Here is a 20254-nt window from a genome sequence, read left to right as displayed (position 1 = left end):
CCTCATTGAAAGTGTCCCCAGTAGAGTTCACATCATCTCTTAAAGGTGACGGATGTTCACGCTCCATATAAATGTCCACTGATATATTTTCGACGAGACAGGGCATGTGAGGGACAATCAGGTGAAAACTGAACACCCACCGCAACGGAACCATGAAATGGTTCCATTCATAAATAATCACCACACGCATTAGACATTTTTCCCACTGGAAGGAGAGCTGGGGACTCACTGTTTCGTGGAACGCAATCGACCGCTGACAGATACACAAGCGTACCCACTCTTGCACTTCCTCGACTAGTTTCGTAGCGTACGGATACTGCCGGAGCGGTGCTTTCAACATCGCCTGGTCAATGAAGAACCTCCAGGCCGCCGACCAATGAAGAGCGCCAGGACGTTCTTATAGAAGATGCGCACATGTGCATCTTCTTCCAGTTCGAGATAAGTTTCGTATTGTTGGTTGGTGTAAACGTTACACCGAGCTGTTGATAGATAGTCTAGCGCCAAACATTGAGTGTACATAGACGCACGCCAGTGTCAGGCTTCTGCTTATAGCTAGCCACGGGCTGCCTCAAGTTGCCAACAATGTAGCAGTTTCTCAGCAACAAGTTGAGTACGATACATCTATTTAAAGTGCTCTTGCTTACCTGTACAGGTTTCTACTGTGACAGTTTACATTGGTCGCCTCCCAACCATTTATCCTTATCAATGAGGACAAAACATTTGCTTCCGATTCGCATCACAACACACTGTCCGCCTGAAATCAACATCCTTGCATTTACTTCCACCAAATATGTCAAAATCATATGTTAAAATATCCGGGCTGTATGGAAGATGTTGCACTGTTTCCCAATCAAACAGGTGGGGGTAGCCTGCGTCCAATTGCAGTGTGGGGGCGGGGGTTATCGTTCTACAGGGTGATTCAGTCCGACAGCATTCCTGGGCAATTTGACTTTATGGCGCCTATGAGTTTCTGAAAAGTCTCTTCATAGCGCGGTTCCACGTTCGAGGAACTCGAGGAACAAAGGAAGCATCCTGGTGCACGATAACGCCCAATACAGCGCCGATCGGATGAAGCCTACCCTTCAGCCATTTGGGTGTGAAATAATGCAACCCCCTCCATGCAGCCTTGATCTTTGACCGAGTGACTTCCACAACTTGGTCGACCTGAAGAAAGACATGCATGGATGTCGGTTTCGGTCAGACGAGGAAGTGCAAGAGTTGGTGAATCCGTCAGTGGCCGACTCCATTCTAGAAAACTGGAGTTGATCGTCCCCACTCTCAGTGGGATAAAAACCTTAAGTCGTGTGGTGATTACTTTTGGGTGGAACGATTCCATGGTTCCTTTGTGGCAGGTAATCGGTCTTCATCTGACTGCGCCTAAAACACTGATGTAAAAAAAAAAAAACTGCTACACCAAGAAAGAGTTGTGCGACATAAACGAAAGTTATATGTATATGGAGGCGTCCGAAAGAACAGACACCATATCCATTAAGTATATAGTTCTGGCAATACCGGCCATGACCTTCTTCTTCTGTGCGAAAGCACACAGATTGCCCGAAATCTTACGGGACTTGGTAAGAATGTCTTTCACGAGTAATGAGTGTGTTGGATAGGGACACTACGAATGTAGTGTGTGGACATGTAAGGTGAGAATGTGGGTCTCGCGGGAGGCGTGCGCGAGATAGTCCCTGCAGTCGCACTATCCTCTGATGGCTAGAGCGTTTGCCATGTAAGGAGGAGATTCCGGGTTCGAATCCCGTTCGGGGCACACATTTTCACCTGTCCCCTTTGATATACATCAACGCCCGTCATCAGCTGAAGGTATTAATATATAATTTCAATTTAATCCTTAACTAAAGTCGGTAGGAAAGTTTCTACGTCCAAAAAACGACGTCTATTCAAATTTCGCGCCAGTCGCATACGAGTGGTAGGAACGCCACTATGGTGATGCAAGTCAGGCTTGCTTTAAGTACACGCTGTAACGGTCGTGAGCGTTAGTTATCTTCGAGACTGGACTGGTGAGATGAAGTTAGTCAAGAGTAGCTTTAAGGCGACAAGCATATAGCAGCACCGCACTGACCTCGAAGGAGATCCTGTAATAGCGCTACGAGAAGCTGCACGCTCCTTCCGCCATACTGTAGAAAAACTTCGTAGGAATGTTAGCACTGCACATGACTGGTGGCCGCGGTGGTCACGAGAATGTAAGCCTGCGAAAACACCGGGGTCGTGTCTGGCGTTTGGCTCTGCCGCATCGTACTCCATCTGCAGCAGGTATTTGAGCAGCAGTTGGCACTACAGTGACACAGAGAGCTGTCACAAATACGTTACTTCAAAGGACGGCTGTATTATGTCATTCGAGAATTCGGTGGTGTCATGCGAGAGCTCATTGGAGGGCAGGGTGGAGGTGTGTTGTGCTCTCTGATGAAAGCCGGTTCTGCCTCGGTACTAATTATGGCCGTGTGTTGCTTAGAAGGCCAGTTGAAGACCTGTAACCAACCTGTCTGCGTGCTAGACACACTGGACCTTGGGATACGGTTCCATATGACACTAGCAGCACTTTCGGGTTATCCTACGAGCCCCGACTGGAAGTGGATCGACCTGCAATGCTGCCATTCATGAGCAGCATTTCACGGGGTGTTTTCCAGCTGAGTAACACACGTCCACGTACTGCTATCGTAACCCAACATGCTCTACAGTGTCGACATGTTGCCCTGGCCTGCTAGATCACCAGATCTGTCTCCAATCGAGCACATATGGGGCATCATCGGACGACAACCCCATCGTCATGGTTCAAATGGCTCTGAGCACTATGGGACTTAACTTCTAAGGTCATCAGTCCCCTAGAACTTTGAACTACTTAAACCTAACTAACCTAAGGACATAACACACATCCATCCCCGACGCAGGATTCGAACCTGCGACCGTAGCGGTCACGCGGTTCCACACTGGAGCGCCTAGAACCGCTCGGCCACACAGGCCGGCTCCATCGTCATCCGCAAACATTAACCGCCCCTGCATTGTCCGATCTAGTGGTTCAAATGGCTCTGAGCACTATGGGACTTAACATCTGAGGTCATCAGTCCCCTAGACTTAGAACTACTTAAACCTAACTAAGGACATAACACACATCCATGCCCGAGACAGGATTCAAACCTGGGACCGTAGCGGTCGCGCGGTTCAGACTGAAGCGCCTAGAACCGCTTGGCCACCCCGGCCGGCCCGACCTAGTGCAACAGGCACGGAAGTCCATCCCACAAACTGGCATCCGGCACCTGTTCAACACAATGCATTGACGTTTCCGTGCTCGGGTTCAACATTCTGGACGTTACACCGGTTATTAACCTACCACCATTTCACAATTAAAATGGCTTATCTCGCGCTGTGATGTTGCAATCTTAATCACTTAAATATTTTACCCAAACAAATGTATTCCTGAAATTTCATTGCCCTACATCAGTTATTTTTTGGTGTTGCGGATTTTTTCCGACAGTGTATGACAGTTGTGCGAAAGATGAGCAAATCCGGCGATTTGTTCCATGTCGGCTTCCCTTGTGAGCCAGAGAAGCGTGGGACAGTCCAAGGAGCACAGCGGATGAGCACCTCGACAGGAAAATGCAGCCGTGTCGCGGCGCTACCAGAGGCACCCGGCCCCGGAGCTGAGACGCGGCGGGCCGCCAGCCATATGGCGGGCGGTCGCAGCTCGGCTCTGCAATTACGCGCGCCGTGCCGGCTGCCGCTTGCGCTGCTAGTGGGCTGCCGTGTGCCGCGCTGCAGCTCGCTGTGTAGCGCGGCAGCGCCGCAAGCGTCTCGCGTTTCAGCGGTTCGGGTTTCGCTGCAGCCGCAGCCGCGGCCGCGGCAGCCGTCGCTTTGTCCTGCCGCAATTACAGGCCGCGGCGGCCGCTGCCCCGGGCCGCCCGCCACCAGCCAGCCAGCAGCCGACGGCTACCGGCTGGCACGGCCCGAGCGCGCTCTCCGCAGCCACCTAATCGCGGCCTCCGACTAACTGCGGCGGTCGTATGTGATTTCTGTTTCACCTAGCTACACTACCTACACCATTAAAATTGCTACACCACAAAGATGACATGCTACAGACGCGAAATTTAACCGACAGGAAGAAGATGCTGTGAAATGCAAATGATTAGATTTTCAGAGCATTCACACAAGGTGGCGACACCTACAACGTGCTGACATGAGGAAAGTTTCCAACCGATTTCTCATACACAAACATCAGTTGACCGGCGTTCCCTCGTCAAACGTTGTTGTGATGCCTCGTGTAAGGAGGAGAAATGCGTACCATCACGTTAACGACTTTGATAAAGGTCAGATTGTAGCCTATCGCGATTGCGGTTTATCGTATCGCGACATTGCTGCTCGCGTTGGTCGACATCCAATGACTGTTAGCAGAATATGGAATCGGAGAGTTCAGTAGGATAATACGGAACGCCGTGCTGGATCCCAACGGCCTCGTATCACTAGCAGTCGACATGACAGGCATCTTATCCGCATGGCTGTAACGGATCGTGCAGCCACCTCTCGATCCCTGAGTCAACAGATGGGGACGTTTGCAAGACAACAACCATCTGCACGAACAGTTCGACGCCGTTTGCAGCAGCATTGACTATCAGCTCGGAGACCGTGGCTGCGCGTACCCTCGACGCTGCATCACAGACAGGAGCGCCTGTGATGGTGTACTCAACGACGAACCTGGGTGCACGAATGGCAAAACGTCATTTTTTCGCATGAATGCAGGTTCTGTTTACGGCATCATTATGGTCGCATCCGTGTTTGGCGACATCGCGGTGAACGCAGATTGGAAGCGTGTATTCGTCATCGCCATACTGGCGTATAACCCGGCGTGATATGGTATGGGGTGCCATTGGTTACACGTCTCGGTCAGCTCTTGTTCGCATTGACGGCACTTTGAGCAGTGGACGTTACATTTCAGATGTCTTACGACCCGTGGGTCTACCCTTCATTCGATCCCTGCGAAACCCTACATTTCAGCAGGATAATGCACGACCGCATGTTGCAAGTCCTGTACGGGGCTTTCTGGATACAGAAAATGTTCGACTGCTGCCGTGGCCAGCACATTCTCCAGATCTCTCACCAATTGAAAACGTCTGGTCAATGGTGGCCGAGCAACTGGCTCGTCACAATACGCCAGTCACTACTCTTGATGAACAGTGGGATCGTGTTGAAGCTGCATGGACAGCTACACCTGTACACGATATCCAAATCCTCTGTTTGACTCAATGCCCAGGCGTATGAAGGCCGTTATTACGGCCAGAGGTGGATGTTCTGGGTACTGATTTCCCGGGATCTATGCCACCAAATTGCGTGAAAATGTAATCACATGTCAGTTCTGGTATAATATATTTGTCCAACGAATCCCCATTTATCATTCCTTCTCGGTGTAGCAATTTTGATGGCCAGTAGTGTCATTGAAACATGTCAAGTATACGTAGTCTGAGACTCACTGGCAGTTTAAAACTATGTGCCAGACTGGTACTCGAATCTGGAACATACCCTTTGGCGGTCAGTGCTCTTAACCACGAATGACGACGAGCCCTCACAGGTATACTGACGCCAGTAGCTTTCTACCTTCGTCTCCGCAGTGCCTGGACATTATGTGGAAGATCGATCGTGGACTAGTCCGCGGGTGAGCCACCGGCGGCACATGATCGATTTCAGTCCATTAAAAGCATTCGCAACTGCGAATATGTACAACCATCAGTTACAGAATGGAATGACGACTATGAAAACTTATGGCGGACCAGGACTCGAACTCAGGTTTCCCGCTTATTGCCAGCGGTAGCCATTCCACTGGGCCATCCGTGCACAACTTACAGCCAGACCGGAAACTTCCATTTGTCGTCAACCATGCGTCTGTAACCTATACTTGTGCATCAATTATGTTTATTCCCGCACAAGTGAGACATTTACTTGAAAGTGGCTCGCCCGGTGTCGGCGAAAAAATACAATATTGCAGCGTCGGTGTTTTTCCGAATTACGATGCAGAGTTCCTCTCGACATGCGTGCATGTCTAAGGAGGAGGTACTGCGGGGACTACAGCCGTGATAAAACACATTAAATGTATTCGCAAATGTAAATATATACAGCCATTAGCTGTAGAATGGAATGACGATTGTGAAAATTTGTGCCTGCCCAAAGTAACTTTGCATCGTAGTTAGGAATAACGCAGCCACTGCAATATCGTATCTGAAGTTAAAATCTTCTGGATTATTAGGCCGCGTCATGTTTCTTCTAAAATGTTCGACGTTTCGACCCCACTGCTGGGATCTTCCCCAGGATCTTTTGGTGTCCACTAGTGCTAGAACACAACACAATCTCTTGAACTTCACCATTGGTGGGCCATATTCATAGGCTAATATTCCCGTCCTCATGCCGAAGAAGCGGCGTTGGTAGCTCATCTCCTGTGGATGCCATTGGCGGTCCATCATCATTGGATAGAAAGGCACTATTGCACACTTATGCTGTAGAAGGATTATTGGTTGAAATGCCTGCTACCCCCATATGAATTTTAACCAATACTATCATTTCTCAAGCACGAACGCCAGAAAACTCCCCCTTTATAAGTGGACGCGACACTCGTCTCTAACAGTGTTCTAGCAGTAGTGGACACCAAATAATCCTGAGGAAGATCCCAGCAGAGGGGTCGAAACGTCGAACATTTTAGAAGAAACATGACGCGGCCTAATAACCCAGAAGATTTTAACTTCAGTAACAACGGCCACGAAAACCTGCAGACTTACATAATATCGTATCTGTTTCAATCCGGTCCGTCGAAGAAATTCATGGGAGACAGAGCGAAGCGCCAGTGTTGTACTCCGCCCGGGGTGCATTTTCGTATATCTTAGCCGACGCTCGGTTCTCCTCGGGTTTGCAGTTCATAACGCAGACCAGCGAATGTTCGCATTTGACCACTTTGCTTGTGTATACAAAAGCAGATGTATGCTTAGTGCAATTTCAAAATAAACAGTGAAATGATGACTTAATTTATTTAATGTTACAGAAACAACCCACACCTATGCCGTAAGTTCATAAATTTAGCCGGTCACTGGTGGCCGAGCTGTTCTAGGCGCTTCAGTCTGGAACCGCGCGACCGCTACGGTCGCAGGTTCGAATCCTGCCTCGGACATGGATGTGTGTGATGTCCTTAGGTTAGTTAGGTTTAAGTAGTTCTAAGTTCTAGGGGACTGATGACCTGAGATGTTAAGTCCCATAGTGCTCAGAGCCATTTGAACCATTTGAACCTTAAATTTAGTACGTTTTTAAGAAATGCTTGCCAAATAGTCTTTGTGAATATTACCTCAGTAAACCTCAAACACTCTAATGACCTGTCTGTGGCCAAAAATCGCAAAGTTACTGTAATTGCTTGTCGACTGTGATTGCCTACTCATTGCTGTATTTAGCTTTTTCCTAATCGTTCTTGTATTACCGTTAGTAAGCAATTTGTGTACGTTGTGGGCGCAATAACACACTGCAACTGTTGAAAGTGAAAGCGATTTATAATGAATTGGGTGCAACCAGCTGCTTTTAAAGGTGTTTATTTACCATGGTGACATTTCAAGATGCCTGGCATTCTATCTTAAGAGGTTTATATTCATTAACGTGTTGTGAACACTGATTCTTCACTAAAGATCGTTCAAATGGCTCTAAGCACTATGCGACTTAACATCTAAGGTCATTAGTCCCGTAGACTACTTAAACCTAACTAACTCGGGGTGGCGCAGTGGTTAGCACACTGAACTCGCATTCGGGAAGACGACGGTTCAATCCCGCGTCCGGCCATCCTGATTTAGGTTTCCCGTGATTTCCCTAAATCGCTCCAGGCAAATCCCGGGATGGTTCCTTTTAAAGGGCATGGCCGACTTCCTTCCCCGTCCTTCCCTAATCCGATGAGACCGATGACCTCGCTGTTTGGTCTCTTTACCCAAAACAGTCCAATCCTAACTAACCTAAGGACGTCATACACATCCATGCACGAGGCAGGATTCGAACCTGCGATCCTAGCAGCAGCGCGGTTCCGGACTGAAGCGCCTCGAACACCTCGGCCACAGCGGCCGGCCTTACTAAAGACTTTGCAGAATTTTACCAGTGACGTTTCTATGATTGCTATTGTAAAACGTCATACGTAACAAGAAATCAATGTACTTTCAAAACAGCGTATTTTGAGGCATAATATTTTGCGTGATGCGTCTGGAAAGGGGTACTATTTGTTGGTAGTTACCCCATAAACATTAACATCAGTTACGTTACCGTTTTGGCTTTATGAGCTAGGAGCACTGGTGTTAAGTCACGTGACAAGTCGCCTCACGAGCTTAAGTAGGTACGGGTATCTGGTTCATGGGTCTCCAAAGGTTGCCCGTGCCTTGACTAGTCTGGCATGCCCATTAATTCGTCAACAAAGAAACGTCCCGTGGAGCCTTATCATTGCGAATTTGACTATCTCTGAGATTCATATTTTGTGTCTTCCACCTAGTGCCTTCCCTTAGCTTCTTATGTGTCTCGCTGTACCGTTTGATGTTCATGCAGTTCTTACGAAAATCAAGGACAATATCCCAAGAAATGAGCAATGTGATTTATCAGGCCATAGAGAAAAGGTGTGATAGACTATTTCATGGACTAATTTTCGTTTTAGAAACGTAAAGATGGGCTCACACTATATCTGTGGTTAACAGCGAAGATGAATGCCTGTTTATTCATTTCGAATACTTCAAACCGACTGGAGCATAACTTCACCCTTCTCTCCCACAATTCAAGCCTCATCTGCCAAGACACCCACTTAACAGATACTTTTCTATACTCTAGGAATTAAACCATTTTTGTTAAGAGGTTTTTATTAAGTCGCCTTCAGCCTGTCTGTACACTCAGTATGAATCGATCGCAAAAATCGATTCTAAACTAACTTCCCAATGAGCAAGAGACTTGAAATTTTAAACGTAGCTCAAAACTGGATGTCAGTGCTAGATTTACTTCCTCGTCGGCGTGTTGGGTAGGGGTGAAAAACATTGATAACGCCTGACATACTGGGTGCTGCGCAGGACCCCTGTGTTATGTGGGTAGTATCAGAACTCATTCTAAGCAATAAACTGAGGTGACAAAAGTCAAGGGATACCTTCTAATATCGCGTCGAATGGTGCAGCAACTCGATGTGACGTGGACTCAAAAATACCTTGGGTCTCCTGCAGAAGTATTGAGCTATGCTGCCTCTAAATCCGTCCATAATTGCGGAAGTGTTGCCAGTGCTGGATTCTGTGCATGAACTGACCTCTCAATTATATTCAATAAATATTCGATGGGATTCAAGTCACGTTATCTGGGTGGCCAAATCATTCGCTCTAAATGTCCAAAATGTTCTTCAAACCAATCGCTAGAAGTTGTGGCCCGGTGACATAGTGCCTTGCCTTCCATAAAAATTCCATCGTCGTTTAGGAACATAAAGTCCACGAACCCGAGCACAACCATTTCTCTTCAATGAGTGGTTCATCTGAATCACAGAACTCAGTCCATTCCACGTAAACGGAGTGTACACCATTATGGAGCCACATTGACAACTTGATTCCATAACTTCGTGGAGTCTGTGCCACATTCCAACCGTATCATCAGGTGTTACATGCTGAAACCTGGAGTCATCTGCCCAGACCACGGTTTTCCAGCTGTCTATGGTCCAGACTATATGGCCACGAGGCCAGGAGAGGCGCTTCAGACGGTGTCATGCTGTTAGCAAAGGCACTCGCGTCGGTCGTCTGCTGTCATAGCCCACTAATGCAAATTTTGGCCGCGCTGTCCTAACGGATACATCCATCGTACGTCGCTCATTGATTTCTGCTGTTATTCCAAGCAGTCTAACTTCTCCGTTAGACCTGACAACTGCACGCAAACGCCTCTTCTCTCGATCGTTGATTGAAGGCCGTTGGCCACTGCGTTATTCGTAATGAGAGGAAATGCCTGAAATTTTATATCCTCGGCACGCTCTTGGCACAGTGGATCTCGGAACATTGAAGTCCCTAACGATTTCCAAAATGGAATGTCCCATGCCTCTAGCTTGGAATGTCCCAAGCGTCTAGCTCCAACTACCACTCCGCGTTCAAAGTACGCAAATTCCCACCGTGCGGCCATAAGCGTATCGAAAATCTTTTCACATGAATCGCCTGAGTGCAATCGACATCTCCGCCTGTGCACTGCCCATTTTATACCTTGTGTACACGATACTACCGCCATCTGTATATGTGCATTACTTTTGTCACCTCAGTGCATATGAGTGGGCAGGCATGGCTGAGCAGAGGGTGGAAGAGGAGATGAACAAAGGGAGGTAGAGGAGGGTAGAAAGTATATGTGTAAATAATTATTTAAATAAAAACGTTATCTCATCAAAATGTGTAAAATGCACTGAAAACATTCATACACACAAGACTAAAGGGCAGAAGATATTTATTGACATAAAACAAAATTTTAATGTTACACTTTTCAAAATCTAACTAAAAAGTACAAAATAATTCCTACTAGCCCCCTACAGATTTCTAACACTATACAGGTAGTCCTAATGATTTACGCTTGCGAATTTGTAATAGCTGCGACAATATTTGTAAATATTATAAAGAAAAACGTGGGGCACATGCAACAGATATTAGTCGAGAGGTGCATCAATTATGTATTGTTTTCGCCCTACGATTTTCGATATAAATGTTACAAGTATTTTCATAGCTACTAAAAATTTGCATTCATAAATTTTCAGATCTACCGGTATGAGGTTAGGAATTTGTATGGGATCAAGAGAAATTATTTAGCACTTTGTAGTCCGACATAATAAGTTGTTTTATTAATTTTTAAAGTAATTTTTCTGACAACATGAAAAGCGTTTACTCAGCATTTTCATTTTCCTCAAATTTTATCCCGGTATCTGTGAGTCGCGGTATTTCCGTGCATATGCTAGAGGCTCAGCGAGTCCACTCAAACCAGTTTCGATCAACCGATACAAGCTCTGTAGAAATACCTTTGCTTGGTCAGTGTCATAGTTTCGTGCCGTTTGGAGACTGTTTTGATTTCGACCAATAGGATTCGTCCGCGGGAGGTGAGCCGTGCCGTTCTGCTCGTTTGAACGGAATGCACCATTGTATTACTTTTACACTCTCTATTCCTACTTGGTGTGCTGAAGTTCAAAAGATTTTGTTGTGTTCTGCTATCGACAGGAAAGCTGCCTCTCTCTGGCGGATGTCAGTGTAATGTAAACACTACAAAGCATTAGGAATTGGGTGAGATCCATACAGGTCATATGCTGCGATGAAAGCTAGTTTTCGTGGCGAGGTTAGTGTTCTACTATTTAGTTAAGATCATTTCACTTGTAAGAATAGGGCATGAACTTGCACACAGTGGACTATGAGCTCATAGTTTGCTAAAACGTAACTGCTTGGAAGCTGTTCACTGCATCTCAGACACATTATTTTGCATCGTGAAATTTAAAGACGTTCCCTCTCCTGAACTAGAAAGATTAGTACTTCAGAGTCAAAAGTGTGTGTTGCCAAACCGATATTCCTTCCGTTTGTAAACGTTAATATTGGAACTGTAGTCTGAAATATCCCTACTCTGCTGACAAGTTATCTTTTTGTAATTAGAAATAATATATTGCTTGTTAATTCATTCTCTTGGTTTCATTTCCCTACGAATGTTTCTATTCTTTGCTTGCAGTCATTTGAATGTGTCACGTTGCCTGGGTGCCATCTTGCTATTTACGTGAGCTAACTGCACAGCTCACATGCGCGGCTCTCAGCTACCGTGCAGCTACTGGGAAAAATTAATAATAAGTAGCCCTTCTCTTCATGCTACGGATTTTAGATGTTGATAAAGGTAGCTTGACGTGTGCTGCATTGCGAACTGTTGTTTGTGAAATATTGTGCCACTCAATCTCACGTCTTATTACGATGTTTTGTAGGAAGTCGACTCAGGACTGAAGTGCTTACTCTGTTGATTAAACAAACCAAATCTCTCTTTACACAAAATAGGTGACAGTCTTATTGCACAGGTGGACGCTATGCAGGTCTTAAAGTCTACGGTTCGATAACTAGTGCAGCTATGACCCAGTATAGGTATTTCGTCTCAGTTCGCAATCAAACCACACAACTTTCATGCAATTATCCAGTTATTTGGGCTAACAAAGACCCTTTGAACAATACAAATACATTAGAAAGGAAGTGGGCGTTCTTTGCAAGAAACGTTATCGCTTCCATTTGGAAGTCTGAACAAAATACCATGATTTCTCAGGCTACAATGTAATTCAGTCCAGTCTGTGCAACATATTCACCGGAGGCATTAGTAAACTGTATGTTATTCGAATTTTTTAATTTACTTCAGAGCATCTCTCAAACGTTCAAGTCACAACCAAATACTTCTATCACAAGTAACTCAGCTCTCCTTTGAACCTGTCAACTTCTTCAGTCACCACTACTGGATGTGTACAGCATAAGGAGGGTGTCTGTTCGGGAATCAATCCCACGAGCACTTTGGAAACAATGTTCCCAATGGGGATACTTTTGCTTCACAGAATTCTGCTGTTAGTAGCTTGACATTTGTCTTTCGCGAGGTAAGATTTATATAGCCGTTATAACGCACTTAACGATACGTCAATTTGTTTACGCAATCTCACTAGTTGTATGGATTTATAGTTGATTATACACGGACGGTAAAATTTAGTACACGTCGATTTTGATCCGATGACGGCTTATGGTACCTAGGGGAGAGCAGGAGTTTTGATATTGGTTTCAACGTCGTCCACCAGCAGATATCTCAGTGGTATAGCTACCAGAGCGCCGTCTGTGTAAGCCCTTTAAAGGATAATGCACTCAGCTAGAAGGCTCAGTGTGGTGCAGATGCATGCCACTGAGACACTCATGTTTTCTACAGCCAACTGTGCAAGTCTGAAAGGGGTCAAGTTGTGGCTTCTCGGGTGGCGGGGTGGTATTTTCCGAGAATTGCCACGTAACTTGGACGTGCTGTGTCAACTGTGAAACGATGCTGGTATCAGTGGTCACGTGAACATTTACGTAGACAAGGTTCCGGATGTCCACGCAGCACAGACGCCTTCCAGGATCGTCGTGCTGTAAAGGCAGCAGTGGCAGATCTTACAGCTACCACAACACGGATAAGAGGGCTTGTGAGCACAGACGTGTCAACACGAGCTGTTGCGAACCGGTTATTAACGGTGGTACGGGCACGCACACCAATAGCCCGCCTTCCACCCATGCCACAGCACCGACGTTCCCGGCCCGACTGGTGCTGTCAGGGGATCACTTGAAAGATGAAATGGGGCACAGTGATCTTAGCGATGAACGGAGATTCTGCCTGCACACAAGTGAAGGTGGTTTGCGCTTACGACATAGCTCTCGCGAGCACTGCCTTGTCGAGTGCATTCGTCCAAGACACACTGTCTCCACTCCACATTACCTCGTTAGTAGACAGTCTTATATCTATCACTGTTTAATTAGATGGTAAATGATGTCAGTCTGTTGAAAATAAATGTTAATTACGATGTGGCACTAATTTGACAGTTTCTCTCTCACGACACTGTGTTTGCAAAGACTGTGCAGGAATGTGATGCATTGAAAGTGCTCTGAAACACATTACGGTAACTTCCCTCCTCACCAGGATCTCCGAACTTGTCTCCAATCCAGCACATGTAGGATCTGCACTGATGTCCAAGGTTAATTTCCGGTCAGTAGTGACAGACTGATGGGATTAGTGCTGATGCATCCTTCTGATGTAGAAAGTCTGCGGTTAAATACTTACTGCTGTAGTGACCCAGTATAACTTTCATGTAGTTGTCCAATTACGTGGGCTAAGCATAGACTCTTTACAAAACAAATTCAGTAGAAAGAGAAAGCGCATCATTTGCAAGAAAGAAATCGTTTCCAGTTAGGAGCGTGAACAAAATATCGTGATTTCTCAGACAGCAAGGTAATAAGGACGTCACATCAATCTAGACGTGAGTACAATACAGCTACTTCATTCATACATATTATCACCAAAATTGTAATCGCCGATACTTGAAAATGGCGATATAGCCGAAACAGTCCGCCGTGAATAACTACTTATTATAAGCAGCTATTTGGTGCGTCTACACTAACAATCATGTCGTTATTAGACATATACCCTTATGCCGCTGGCCCTAAAGGAGAAAAAAAGGCTCAAGATCATTCGTATTGTTCTTGTACTCATTAGCTGTTTATAGTACTCTGCTAATTCTTTTTTTATTCTTTTTGTTTGGATTTGGGTTATAAGCACCATATAGCCAACAACGGTTACAAAGTGCCAAAGAAACATAATCGCAAAAAAGCAGAATAGCACAAAACTATGAAGTGAGCATATTAACACACTCTTAAAGCACATTAAAAGCGCATTTATACAAACACCTGACAGCCGACGGCGATGATGACAGTGACGTTGGAGCAGGATTACAAACAGTATTATTCTGACAGACATACATATCTTCTTGCAGAAAAGACAAAACATTAAAGGGCGGACACCGTACATCACACAATAAGTGGAACAATAGCTGAAGAACCTAATTGCAAATACCATCGTATAACAGTGTCAGAATTGTAGCATAGAGACACGTGCACTTGATATATAAGAAAAACCCAAAAAGGACAGACACAATACAACTAACGGTGTGTATGATAGTGCCAGTAGAACAGTGAAATAAATTGCAGAAGAGAGCAAGAATGAAAATGTAATGTACGAATAAAGGCCCGTGCCCAAAACACAAAATTACGCACTCGATTACGAACCGAGCTGATGCTATTTGAAAATGAAGACCTCGGCAACTCATAAATTAAATTTAGATGCCGGTGGCTTTCAAGTCGTCTGTGAGCAAGTTATATTTATCAAAACGGTGGTGTATAACAGGAACAGTGGTAGGGATGAGGTAACCTCTCGCAACCAATTTCTTATACAAGTCTGATTGTGCAGTCGTGTACTTGGGACATGTTAGGATATTCGATGTGCACCGAAACCGAAAGCAATGTGCATTTTATAGAGCTCAGTGCTCTTGATCTAGGAATAAGCTGCAACAGCAAATGCGACATGAACCAGCGCACTTTAACTCCTAGAAAAGCAACTGTTCACTAAAGAGCCTTGAAGAAGTGTAAGACAGGGAAGAGAGAGAGCGACAGAGATACGGAGACACGGAAGCACTTGAGACTGTAGTATCAGGCAGGATGTGACGAGGTGGAGGAATTTGCCAGGAACCGTCTTTAACCAAGATGTGCCTCGCAGTTCCCCTACAAAATTTGGATAATGTACACCGTCGGACCAGTAAGAGTCATTATAGTTACAGGGATCGGTTTTCTTGTAGCGGGGATATTTTGTCTCTGTCAGGTGCAAAGGTGATAGGTGTCTTATCCTCAGGTGAACTTGGAAATGCTACCGAAAGTGTATAGATGTATTTCATGTACATTGTGCAGCTGTACTCTGTCAATATGATAATTCCACGTTTTATATTCGTTATTCGGCTGCTATATAAGCCCTAAATCTTTTAGACAAATTTTGTTTCAGATGGCACCAACCTGTGAAGCAGTTGTAAACGCGGCTGAACTTGGAAATCACTTGAACCGTGAGTATCAGGAAATAATAATATTCTATATTATACGTAAGTCACCGATAATTCTAGCATCTAGTTTAAACTAATGGAACATTGAGTATGCTTTGCTTACTTTTCCATTGCGATATCATCCTTCCAAGAAGGTAACTTTATGGTAGGGAGCCATTGTTATCAAGAGATGCTTCGCATGGAAAGAAGATAGCATGCCACGGTGGTGTGGTATTTCAGACACATTTCATTGACTTGCTTGCAGTGTGCGGCTACGCAATGTGCGGCTGGAGAATGGATTCTGGAAGCCTCGCTGCGAGGGGGCAAGTGGACGCAAAATATCTTGCGAGTATTACCGAATTAGGTAGGACTGAGGTTAACACACTGGTTGCGTAATAAGAGTTTGTACGAGTGGTGTACCAAAATCCTTTTTCGGTATTCAGCCGGTATTCATTCCTTTTTCGGTGTTCAGCGGTTACTCTAGCGTAGACGAATGCCGGAATAGTTCCTTCATAAAGGTCTCGGTATATATTCTGTTTTATTCGTGTAGCTTGCGCTACGGTTCCAATGGCTCCACGGTTGACCACATCCTAATATTACGTACTTTGTTCATGCACGTATTGAGCTCTCTGCGTCTTTCATATGATTATGTGAGAGTGAATTTGGTGACTAGCCAGTTTAGTAGACCAGTGATGCAGACGGTGTGTCTTACCCCAGCGAACGAAAGACTGAGGTGCTTTCTACGTGGACTCTACGCACGGTGTCCAACTAAAATCCAGACTTGTCGCTACAGATATGTCCTGATTCGGTTTCCAGATGTAATAGGGAGGGCGGAGACCAGAATGGACTAATCAAAGCATGCACAAAGCCTTGCCAGCAGTCATCCCGTCCGCGGTCCAAACGCGAATGGAATGAGAAGGAACTCTAATATGTGACACAACAGGGAGTACCCACCGCCACACACTTCACAGTTGTTTGCAAAGTATTTGTGAAAATGCAGGTATAGACGTCAAACGACACCACTGTAAGCCGGCCGGGGTGGCCGAACGGTTCTAGGCTCTACAGCCGCAGGTTCGAATCCTACCTCGGGCAGGGATGTGTGTGATGTTCTTAGGTTAATTAGGTTTAAGTAGTTCTAAGTTCTAGGGGACTGATGACCTCAGAAGTTAAGTCCCATAGTGCTCAGAGCCATTTGAACCATTTTTTACACCACTGTAAACCAACTAGACTGAAACCTTCAATGGGCGTCTGAATACAAATGACCTTTACCCTAGCTCCGGACAACAGTCCATATAGAGTGCTAGATATGTAGAGCACACAGGCAGTTATTAACATCTCACTTATGCAGTGAATTGGCATCAATTAATTCCAGTAAAATGGATGTAGAGGAATTATGGGCAAAGTTTTAGCAGATTGCAAATCATGCTCTGGGGAGTTATGTGTCTAGCAAGTGGATAAAGGATGGAAACGGCCCACCATGGTTTAATAACGAAATTCGGTGAATGCTGAGGAAGCAGAGGCTGTTGCACTCTGGGTTTAAAAAGGTATGCATTAATGACGACAAGCGAAGGTCAGTACAGATTCATGCGTCTGTGAAAAGATCTATGCGCGAAGCATACAACTTCTACCACAGTCATTTCTTAGCAACAGACCCGGCAGAGAACCCGAGAAAATTTTGGTCCTATGTAAAATCGCTAAGCGTGTCTAAGGCTTCCTTTCAGTCCCTTGTTGACCAGTCTGGTGTGGCTGTTGAAAATAGCAAAACGAAGTTTTAAATTTCAGGGTCAAGAAATCGTCCACATAGGAGAGTCATCAAACAGCTTCCCCTATGAATGACATAGTACGAGGGTGAATCAAATGCAAACCTTAAATATCTTTTTAAATATTATTTATTGTGCAGAAGTGGTACAAAGCTGTATCACTTTTCAACATAATCTCCCTCACGCTCAATGCAAGTCCTCCAGCGCTTACAAAGTGCACAAATTCCTTTAGAAACAAATTCTTTTGGTAGTCGGCGCAACCACTCATGCACCGCGTGGCGTACCTCTTCATCAGAACGGAACTTCTTTCCTCCCATTGCGTCTTTGAGTGGTCCAAACATATGGAAATCACTTGGGGCAAGGTCTGTTGAGTATGGTGGATGAGGAAGAACTGTGATTGTTGCAACTGTTGTACGGGCAGTGTGGGGCCTTGCATTGTCATGTTGCAAAAGGACACCTGCTGACAGCAATCCACGTCACTTTGATTTGATTGCAGGCCGCAGATGATTTTTTAGGAGATCTGTGTATGATGCACTGGTGACAGTGGTCCCTCTAGGCATTTAATGCAACAAAATCACGCGTTTTTCGTACCAAAAGAGAGTCAGCATAACCTTCCCTGCTGATGGTTCTGTTCGAAACTTTTTTGTTTTTGGTGATGAGGAATGGCGGCTTTCTTTGCTCGCTCTCTTCGTTTCCGGTTGGTGGAAGTGAACCCAGGTTTCGTCCCCAGTAACGATTCTAGCATGGAAGCCATCACCTTCTCGTTCAAAGCGCCGAAGAAATTCTTCACAAGCATCAACATGTCGTTCTCTCATCTCAGGAGTCAGCTGCCGTGGCACCCATCTTGCAGACACTTTGTGAAATTGGAGCACATCATGCACAATGTGGTGTGCTGACCCATGACTAATCTGTAAACATGCTACAATGTCATTCAGTGTCACTCGGCGGTTTTCCCTCACTATGGCTTCAACTGCTGCAATGTTCTGATGTTCTGTGGAGTCACAACTCGTTGTGCCTGACCTGGACGAGGAGAATCTTCCACTGAAGTCACACCCTTTGCGAACTTCCTACTCCATTCGTAGACCTGCTGGTGTGACAAACATGTATCACCGTACTGAACCTTCATTCGTCGATGTATTTCAATAGGTTTCACACCTTCACTACGCAAAAACCGAATAACAGAACTATGTTCTTCCCTGGTGCAAGTCGCAAGTGGGACGACCACCTTTATACTGATAATGCGACGGTATGTGTGCATCTGCACTATGCTGCCACCTACGGGCCATTCTGCATGCTGTTTGTAGCACTCTTACCAAGTTACAGGATAACGGCGCGAAATTTCGATTTGTAATTATAAATTTAAGATTTTCATATGACTTACCCTTGTAATAAGTATACCTGGCATAGAAAAACAACTGAAATATTTGAAAGCAAATACATCACCGAATAGCAATTCGGTTTTACAGAGAATACTCTACGTCATTGGTCCCCTATCTAGCTTACATTTACCGTGAATCTCTCGCCCAGCACAAAGTCCCATGAGACTGGAAAAAAACGCATGTGACTCCAGTATATAAGAAAGGTACAAGAACGCACCCGAAAAATTGCAGATCAATATCCCTAACTTCTGTTTGCTGCAGAATCCTTAAACATATTCTCAGTTCCAATATAATAACCTTCCTTGAGACTGGAAAGCTTATGTCCACGAATCAGCATGATTTTAGAAAACATCCCTCGTGTGAAACTCAGCTTGCCCTTTTGTCACATTACAGACTGCGAACTATGGATAAAGGACAACAGGTAGATACCACATTTATAAATTTCCGGAAAGCATTTGACACGGTGCCCCATTGGAGGCTATTAACGAAGGTATGAACATATGGAATAGGTTCACACATACGTGAGCGGCTCGAAGACTTCTTAAACAATAGAAGCCAGTATGTTGTTCTCGACAGCGAGTGTTCATCAGAGACAAGGGTATCGTCAGGAGTGCCCCAGGAAAGTGTGATTAGAACCGCTATATGCACAAATGTTTTGGCGGGCATATTGGGCTTGCGGTTATTTGCTGATGATGCCTTGGTGTACGGTAAAGGCGTCCAAGTTGAGTGACCGCAGAAAGACACAAGACGCCTTAGAAAAAATTTTCAGTTGGTGTGATGAATGGTAGCTAGCCCTATATGTGGAAAAATGTAAGTTCATGCGGATGAGTAGGAAGATCAAACCTGTAATGTTCGGATATAGTATTGGTTGTGACCTGCTTGACACAGTCAAGCCGTTTAAATGTCTGGGCATAGCGTTGCAAAGCGATATGAGATGGAACGAGGGTTTGAGAACTGTGGTGGGGAAGGCTAATGGTCGACTTCAGTTTATTGGGAGAATTTTAAGAAAGAGTGGTAAAGGAGACTACATATAGGACGCTGGTGCGACCTATTGTTGACTACTGCTAGAGTGTTTGGGATCCGTACCAGGTCAAATTGAAGGAAGATATTGAAGCAATTCAATTTGTTACGCATAGGTTCGAACAACACGTAAGTGTTAGGTGATGCTTCGGGAACTCAAATGGGAAACTTTGGAGGGAAGACGACGTTCTTTTAGAGAGAGGCTATTGAGAAAAAGTACAGAACCGGCGTTTGAAGCTAACTGCGTTGCGATTCTACTGCCACCAACAGACGTTACACGTAAGGACCACGAATATAAGATAGGTGCAATTAGAGCTCATATAAGATACGAGAAATTAGGACTCACACGGAGGCATACAGATAGTCGTTTTTCCCTCGCTCTATTTGCGAGTGGAAGATGAAAGGAAATGACAAGTAGTAGTACAAGGTACCCTCCAACACCGCACGGTAAAATGACTAGGGGAGTAGGTCTAGATGCAGATGTAGGTGTA

General features: G+C 45.3%; 1 long non-coding RNA gene across 1 annotated transcript in view; it reads left to right on the top strand.

Moving 5' to 3' along the window:
- Positions 1-20254, top strand: part of LOC126418924 (uncharacterized) — a 138027-nt gene that overhangs the window by 77052 nt on the left and 40721 nt on the right. The window contains exon 2 of the long non-coding RNA XR_007575912.1: positions 15571-15628. This is a non-coding gene — a long non-coding RNA (uncharacterized LOC126418924). The remainder of the gene's footprint in view (positions 1-15570; positions 15629-20254) is intronic.

This window comes from Schistocerca serialis, chromosome 9 (assembly GCF_023864345.2).
Source record: "Schistocerca serialis cubense isolate TAMUIC-IGC-003099 chromosome 9, iqSchSeri2.2, whole genome shotgun sequence".
In the NCBI taxonomy this organism is placed as follows: domain Eukaryota; kingdom Metazoa; phylum Arthropoda; class Insecta; order Orthoptera; family Acrididae; genus Schistocerca; species Schistocerca serialis.
The sequence above is the reverse complement of the archived record's forward strand: the minus strand, read 5'-3'. Positions and strand labels throughout refer to the sequence as shown.